Source organism: Populus alba, chromosome 7 (assembly GCF_005239225.2).
Source record: "Populus alba chromosome 7, ASM523922v2, whole genome shotgun sequence".
Lineage (NCBI taxonomy): Eukaryota > Viridiplantae > Streptophyta > Magnoliopsida > Malpighiales > Salicaceae > Populus > Populus alba.
Genome location: NC_133290.1, coordinates 8,262,687 through 8,272,090, shown reverse-complemented (window position 1 = coordinate 8,272,090; position 9,404 = coordinate 8,262,687).

The following is a 9,404-nucleotide window of genomic DNA, read 5'->3' as shown; positions in this document are numbered from 1 at the left end:
GCAATTTACGATAAGGTTTGATAGACTGACGCAAAAACGTTATGAATCAGACCTAATTAGACCCGAATTTGAAACACAAAGCAAACGATATCCAATTGACCCCAAAATCAATATTTGGTGCGATTAGGGTCCCAGTAACAACAGAATCAAATTTGAGCTCATTCTGAGTTGATTTGATCAAATTTTCCTTTGTTTAGTTTTCTGCAGCAGAAATAAACAAATGACTTTTTCTTTGTTTTTTTTTTCTTCCTTTTTTTTTCTTTTGTTTTAATGCAACTGATATATTTTGGTCAGGAACCAAACGAAATAACTTTTTTTTTTGATATGATATCAAATCAAGAGAAGAAATTGGACACTATGGAATATTTTTTTTTTTTTTTTTGCGGAAACAACAAGAAACGAAAATCTCAGAAGGATATAACCTGATTAATGGAGCCAAGCTCTGATACCAAATGATGCGAACCTCGTGATCACGTGGTCACGCAACCCACACGCAAAGACACCAATTCCCGGAAAGCCAAGTAAATCAGGTTTGATAGGAGTGTGACACAAGGATAACTTGTACTTAGGCACCAGCACTATTGGAAACGTAAACCCCCACCCAACGAATATTGATTCGCGAACGAGAAGTATAAGGATGACGCCACGAAGCCAGTTGTTCTTCGATAAGTCGTTTTCAGTTCTTTAGAGAACCAAGGAAGGGAGATTATCCCACCAACACACAACAAGTGGAGCAAAGAAGTTTATTGATATGAAAATTGCGTAACCTTACATGCTTGGTTATGCCTCTATTTATACTGACTCTAGACTTAAAGAAACCCTAATGGACCCCCCTTAGGTGGACTTATATGAAGCCCACTTACAATTGACCCAAATAAGTAATAATAACCCAAAAACTAAGAAGAAAATAATAAAAATAATAAAAATCCGAAAATTACCATCCTAAATATGCTAGAATCAAATTTGTGTTGCTGCCCCCTTTCCTTTGATGTCCTTGATTAGCTTGGATAAATTTCCTTCTTTGTTACTGATTTAATTACTTTCCTTTCTATGTTAGGAAAAACATTAAATAGTCCTCCCCTCTTTAGGAATAAGATATGGCCAACTTCCTTACTTAATTAGGAGAATAAATTGCTGGCTTTTTATCCTTGTAGCATTAGGAAATAAAACAAGCCTAACAAGGCTGGTATTGGGCCGGGCTTTTCAACCCCTTGTTCCACATGAATTGGGCTCTTCTTGGACATGAACTAGATGAATTAAAGGTTGTTCTTCATGCTCCTTAAATGTCCCAAGCCCTTCTAGGTCCATCTTGCTCCATAAGTTCTGAACAAGCCCATTCAATGCTTCTTTAAGCTTTTTTGCCCTAGCTCTTGTGATTGGCCCAATTGGCACCTCCAATGGATCGTTGGCATGATTACGCTTGGTGTTGGGCTAATCCGCATCAGTTGTTTTCAAGTCCAAAATATAGCAACAACAGAGAAGTCTGAATTTTTTTTTTTTGGTAAGCTGACTTATGTATAAAAAGAAAATGATACAAAGAATATAATGGGCATACCCAAGATTTACAATGTGGACAGAAACAAAAACCAACAAATGGCTACAGGCTAGCCACATAACAAAACAAAAACTTAGACCAACTAGATATGCTAGGGGTACAAAAACAACCAGTTAAACATCAAATTAAGAGTCCATGTTATTGACCCTCCAAAGTCTTTGGATCCTTATGTTTTCATCTGTTTGTTGAACATTCCTCATCAGAACAAGCTTATCGCAAATGATACATTTGATTTGATCAAAAACCAAATTCGAAACTTTAGACACATCTGCAAAGATCCTTGCGTTCCGTTTCTTGCCAGATACAATACACTGTAGCTGCGAAACCCAGTTTACGAGAAAAGTTGACGAAACTTTTGTCATGCCAAGAGACAGTGGCCAATCGAATCCATTCATCCAAGCTTTTTGTCATTCTTGGAATGTCGCATCTGTCACAAACATTCCACCATAACGCTTTCGTAATGGACCTTAATGTATAATATTAACCTATCTTATCCTTTTATCTTATTAATTCTTAATACCTTATTTGTTAAATGGTTAATCTAGATTTGTGTTGTATAACACTTGGTACAACAAATGCTTGGCACTCTCATAGCGCAACCCGTATGGTATTACCAACACCTGTGCTATGAAAGGAACTTGATTTGTTGTTAATATAAGTTAGCATCATGAATTCCTGACAATATTTAAAAGTTTGGTGTTACTTAAATAAGATAATTAATATGAGTTAATAATTTATAATGAGCTATTAATGACAAATCATCTTATTGTAACCTCTTTTGTGTGTGGTTTCCAGTTGAATAATAAAAGTTTATGATGCGAACCTCGTGATCACGTGGCCACACAACCCACAATCAAGATTGAGATCTGATCCTGGAAAGCCGAAAGAGGTCTGATAGGAGTGTGACACGATGGAAACCTACCCCAAGGAACCAACACTATTGGAATGAGTAGAATGACACCACGAAGCCAGTTAATCTTCGATAAGTCAGATTCGGTTCGTTCAAGAACTAAAGAATGCAAGAATCACTCTCACACGTTAAAACTGAAAAATTCAGAATAATAATCATCAAAAGCTGCCGAAATTGTGGCTTACATGAGTTTAAATAGTTCTTGAAAAATTAACCCTAATGGACCTCTTATGTGGACTTATATGAGGTCCACTCAAAACTAGCCCAAAACCCTAAACTGAAAAGCCCATAACCTGATCCAAACAAGCCTTGGACCCTAGCTCAAAACAAAGTTTTAATTAAGCCCAAACATGAAAGAAAATAATAAAAATAACTAATCTGTCATTAAATACCACCAGCCCTTTTTTCCTTGTTTAGCTGGGATGAATAAGGAATCCTTATAAGAAAAGGATTCCGAAACATTAATGAATCACTGCCACACTTGTAGATTATATTGCAGCTCATTAAAGATCCTTGTGGAACTAGGAAATTCCCAAAACCAGCTGTCACATCCTTGTAGGAAAAGAATCATAACCAAATAGGAAGTCCACAAGTCAAATGGAAGTAAATAACAAAATCCGTACAGCCTCCGTTGACCAGTATTGCAGTTCCTTCCCGAACTCTGATTGAACTGAAATTTTAACCCAACGTAGTAAGATATGTCTGGAGAGTCCACATAAAATATTAGCCCGATCCAAGGGCCGGATTGAGAATTATGATTGTTGCCGTAAACCTGGATTGTTGCGCTTTTTACACCAAAATCCGAATCTAACCTTACTTGGGTCGTATCACAGGGCTTAACCGTATCATTCCCTCCCTTTTCAAGAAGATTCGCCCTCAAATCTTGAATAAGATTAATAGCGACTTCAGTAGCCTCTTGTTTAAGCCTTCAGAATCCCCTTATTGCTAACACCTTTCTCCAACAACACTGTATAGAAGTAGTGACTAATAAGAATTTCAAATAAGCACGTCGTACCAACCACTTAGGTACATACTTTTGAATGATAACCACATCAACTCTCCTTCGTCTTTCATCCTTTTGGCGTTGTACCTCTTTTTCCCATGAAGCTTCAAGATCATAGAATAATCTTCTACACTTATCAACTTCTCGTTCTAGAACCCCCAAACCATGGCTTAGGATTTTGCATCGTTGATCTACAATCCTCCTCTGTTCCCTCTCCCTTAGTGAATACATGACACATATAGGAAAAAAAAACAAGAAGAAGACGAAAAGAATAGAGTTTATAACAGGAAGAACACTGATTTAGATTCGAGATTACGAATCTAACTTTTGTTTGGACCAGAACTTATCGGGAAAAAACAAACAAATGTGAAAAGTGATAAAACTTACTCAAACAACAGCCAAATATCAAAATATAATGATAGTATAATGGCAGGAATAAAATAAACAAAAACAAAACAAGTTTTGAAAGATAACACCAAACAGACCCGTTACGACAAAACAAGACCCAGTTCAGGAACCTAAAGAAACCGATATCCAAATGACCTCGAATTTAATATGTAGTATTACAATACTATTAAATCACAAAAAATGAATTTATAGGTCGTTATCTTATTTCTAGGTACCCAAACTCCTTGTATGATTAGTTTGTGGCAGAATTGAACCCCCAATTAAAACCTCCAAAAGCCGGTATCAAAATATGCCCAAAATATAACATATGGTGCGATCTCATCCCCAATACACATAATATTAAGTTTCAATTCATTCTAAGGTGTTTTGCTTATGGTTCACTAATAGTAGTGTTTCTGTGGCAGAATTGAACCTCGAATTAAAACATCAAGAAAACAATATCAGAATAAGCCCAAAATTTACATATGATGCAATATCACCCCCAATAGACTGAATATGAAGTTTAAATTGATTCTGAGGTGGTTTTCTTACGGTTCACTAAGAGTAGGGTTTCTGCGGCAGAATTGAATCTCGAATTAAAACCTCAAGCAAATAATATCAGAATAAGCTCAACTTTGATATATGATGCTATCCCACCCCCAATAGAATGAATATGAAGTTTAAATTTATTCGAAGGTGGTTTGCTTCTGGTTCACCAAGATTTGTGTTTCTACGGCAAAAATTGAATGATACTTCAAATTTCAACTAATCACTCTTTTCTCTATTTCTTTTTTTTTTCTTTTTAATAAACTGATATGTTTAGAGACAGTAACCAAATGAAATATATAAAAAAAATTCTTCTGTTTTTTTTTCTTTGCTCAGATGACGCAGACTCGAAGAACAAGAAGATTGATGCAAACACTGAATAACTTAAGGGAACAATAAAGAGGAAAAAAAACAAAAATAATAGAAAGATATGACCTTGTTTCAGAACCTAGCTCTGATACCAACTGATGCGAACCTCGTGATCACGTGGTCACGCAACTCACAATCAAGATTGAGATCTGATCCTAGAAAGCCGAATGAGGTCTGATAGGAGTGTGACACGATGGAAACCTGCCCCAAGGCACCAACACTATTGGAATGAGTAAAATGACGCCACGAAGCCAGTTAATCTTCGATAAGTCAGATTCAGTTCGTTCAAGAACTGAAGAATGTAAGAATCACTCTCACACGTTAAAACTGAAAAATTCAGAATAATATTTATCAAAGCTGCCGAAATTTTGGCCTACATGAGTTTAAATAGTTCTTGAAAATTTAACCCTAATAGACCCTTTATGTGGACTTATATGAGGTCCACTCAAAACTAGCCCAAAACCCTAAAATGAAAAGCACATAACTTAATCCAAACAAGCCTTGGATCCTAGCTTAAAACAAAGTATGAATTAAGCCCAAACAAGCCTTGGGCTGTAGCTAACAAAATAAAATATAGCCCTCATCTCATGGCCCAAATAAGGTTGTATTGGACCCCTCTTGCACATGGATAAGATGTACTAGGATCTCCTCTTGATACTCCAATGGACCTTCCAATTCTGACTTGGTGGAAACCTTCAAAACCAATGCATTCAATGCGTCTTTCAATGTCTTTGTCTTGGATCGAGTCATTGGTCCATTTGGAACATGTAATGGGTCCTTGTTGGTGTTTCCGGGCTGGTCCGCATCATCCCCTCTCTCCTCAAAAGGATTCGACCTCGAATCAAAATCTGTGTCAAACAACGTAAGATCAGCAACATTAAAGGTAGCACTAACACTATACTCACCTAGAAGGTCAATTTTATATGTGTTGTCATTGATTCTCTCTAAAACCTGAAATGGACCATCACCACGAGGCTGTAATTGATTATGTATGAGTTGCTTATGCGTGGAGCTCATGATGGTGGTTTAATGAGATATTTTGGTGTTAGGAAGATTTTAGAAGTTTTGTATGAGCATTTTCTTTCCTAAAATAAAATGTGATGTACAAAAAATGTGTGAAAGATGTTTCTTGTGTAGGTAAGCCAAATCTAAGTTCTTACCTCATAAGGTATATATACTCCTTGCACATACATAAAGAACCTTGGGTTATTTACATGAACTTTATTTTAGGTTTACCTAGGTTAAAAAGAGGCAGGGATTCAATTTTTATAGAGATAGGTTTTCTAAGATGACAACTTTTATATCATGTTATAATATTGATAATGCGACTAATGTTGTTGATTTATTCTTTTGAGAGATAGCATGACTTCATGGTGTTCTTAACATTATTGTTTTTTATCGTAATGTTAAGTTTCTTAGTTGTTTTTGGAAGGTTTTCTAAGAAAATTTAGGAATGAAACTATTGTTTTTAACTACTTTTCATCCATAAATGAATGGTAAAACAAAAGTAGTAAGAAAAGTTGTCATTTAAAAGAACTTGAAGAATCATGAGGAGTGTTTATTGTTAGAAGTGTGCATTATGCAACTAATCATTCACCATTTGACATTATTTATGGTTTTAATCCATTAACTTGTTTGGATTTGATTCCTTTAGCTGTTGATGAAATGGTTGGTCTTGATGGAATTAGAAAAGCAAATATGGTGAATAAATATCATAAGATTGTTTGGTAGCATCTAAAGCTAACAAAGGTCGCAGGTGTGTTATCTTTGAACTAGGTGATTAGGGTTTTATGCATATGAGAAAGGAAATATTTCCAATTCATTGGAGATCTAAATTGCAACTAAGTGGAGATGGTCCATTTTAAGTTCTTAAAAAGGTCAACGACAATGCATATAAGTTAGATATAGTAAGTGAGTATAATGTTAATGTGACATTCAATATTTCTGATCTTTCTTTTTCTTATGTAGGTGATGATTCAAGGTTGATTTTTTTGAGAAAATGAGACACAATGAGAATCATCCAGCAACACCATGAGATCCATTACATGTTTCAATTGAGCCAATTACAAGGACAAGAGTCAAAAGGATTAAAAGAAAAGTTTAATGGGCTGCTTTATGACATTTGAGCTAAGCAAGCTTCAAGAATTCATTCTAAGGTGGCATCAATTATGAAGTTGAGTTTGAAGGAGGATCAAGTCTTGATCAATGTGATCTAAGTAAAAGATGAAGTTGTTTAACATATACTAGAACTTGGCTACACAACTTTATATTAATAGTCATAACTTTTTAATTTACTATTGCATCAAGTTGAAATTTTACCTGAGATTTTAAATGCTCCATTTCTCCTATAGGTTTAAAATTTTGTTGCAATCATACGTAAAACAAATGTCTTCCAATAAGGCCTGGAAGTTTCTATATGGATTAGACTTTATTCGGCTTTATTCATTTATTTTAAAGTAATCTTAAACTAGTTTATATTTTGATTTTAATTTCAACTTAATATTTCAATAAGGTTTATTTTGTTGAACTATAAATATATATTTTTTTATTTTTAAGTTAGGGAAACTCATTGGTTTTTTTAAAAAATAATATTGGAGAAGATTTCTCTTGCTCTTAGTTTTTCATTAAACTATTTATAACTTATTAAAAATTTCTTTTTGTGTTGTTCAACCTTTATAATTTCGGTTCTCGATTCATCATAATCAACGAGTCAGGGTTTTCATCCAATAACTATGGTTTTTTAGCTCAAGTAATTATTAAGTCAGGTTTTTTTCAACTCGATTTTAGATTTCTTGAGTTATGTTCAATCTTGATTATGCGTTTTAAGATTCTTAACCTCTGAGTTCACATTATCCCCTTTCATTTATTGTGGTTGCATACATGGCAAAGGTAAGTGAAGATTCCCTCCTCCCTTTCCCATCATTTATGCATGCAAGAACAAAACAACCCACCAATTTTTTTAAAAAAAAATTCTTGTTTTGAAAAAAATAACGAATATAAATTAATACTGTTGGGTAGAAGAAATAAAAAAACAAAGCTCCAAAAAATGATCCCAACTACAAGATTCAATCTTCATTCTCCCATCATCCAATATTGACACGACCAAAAGATTGATGTCTTTTTCCAAGTGCAGGAGTGTCAAAGTAATAAAAAACCCGGCAAGACCGGGGTCGAACCAAAGGGAGGTTAACTATATAAATTAGAAATAACAACAACACAACAACAACAACAACAACAACAACAACAACAATAACAATAACAATACTAATAATAATTAGTAGTAGTAATAATAGTAGTAATAGTAATAATAATGATAGTAATAATAGTAATAGTAATAATAAAAATGACTTTGAGATGTAAGATTAATGTAAGGATATTAAACAATGATAAAAACAAATATCAAGGTTAGAAGATCCACTAATGATACTTCAAACAAGTGTAGTATAAACTCTTATTACTCAACTAGAAACCACACACAAAGGAGGTTCCAATCAGATTATAAATTGTTAACATGATTACATTAATTATCTTATTCGAGTAATGCCAATACTTGTAAATATTATCAGGTATTCATGGTGATAGCTTATGTTAACAACAAATTAAGTTCCTTTCATAGCACAAGTGTAGGTTATACCATACGGTTAGGCTATAAAAGTGCCAAGCATTTGTTGTACCAATGGTTGTTCAACACAAATCTAGATTAACCATTTAACAAGCAAGGTATTAAAAGTGAACAAGGTAATAAATATAAAACATGTTAGTACCAAGCATTAAAGTCCATGTTGAGTTTATACTAAACTTATTCTTACACCATTAGTGTAACCTTTTCACCTTGACATAATAGATTTAGCTAAACATAATGAAAGAAAAAAACATAAATAAACAAGATAAGAACATAACTATATAAGTAAAGGAAAGGAAATGAAAAGCACAAACAAAAAATTAATATAACATAAAATAAAACTTAAACATTATAAAATACAAAAAAGAGACCAAAGCTTGATCTTGATCTGAACACCAAGATGTCTAAATGCATGACAAATGCCTCCTTTTATAGGCTAAAATTTGGAACTATTGATTTGATGAATAATTGTTGAGTGGGTAGCCACATCTTGACTTGGTAACAATCCTTATCTTCTTGTCTGAACAAAACATCATTGCTAACGTTAGAATTGGAACCACCTTTACTCATGAAAGTTCTAGGAAATTGTCTCAGCTTTCCAGGAAAAAAAAATTAAGATCATTTGGACTTCTAGAACTCGAGATTTGGGCTGAATACTGAACAGTGTCTGAGCTGTAGGACAGATTCGAACTTCTCCGTTATTGCTATAATTTGGACTTGAAAATAGCCTTTTTAAATCTTGGATTCCACATGAAAGTTGTAGGCCTATGTCTTACTGAATCTATCCAAACAATTGAGGTCATTTGGACATCTAGAAGTCAAGATATGACCCAATTACCGAACAGTGTTCCAATTTGGACTGCACCGACATCTCTTTTCTAAGCTTCACTGATTAGTACTTAAAAGTGCATGTTTATCAAGGTTTTATATCATCATTTTGCACTTGAAGTATCAATAACTCCTTAACGAAAGCATGTTTTATAATAACAAGTTTGATAGTATAAGATACCTT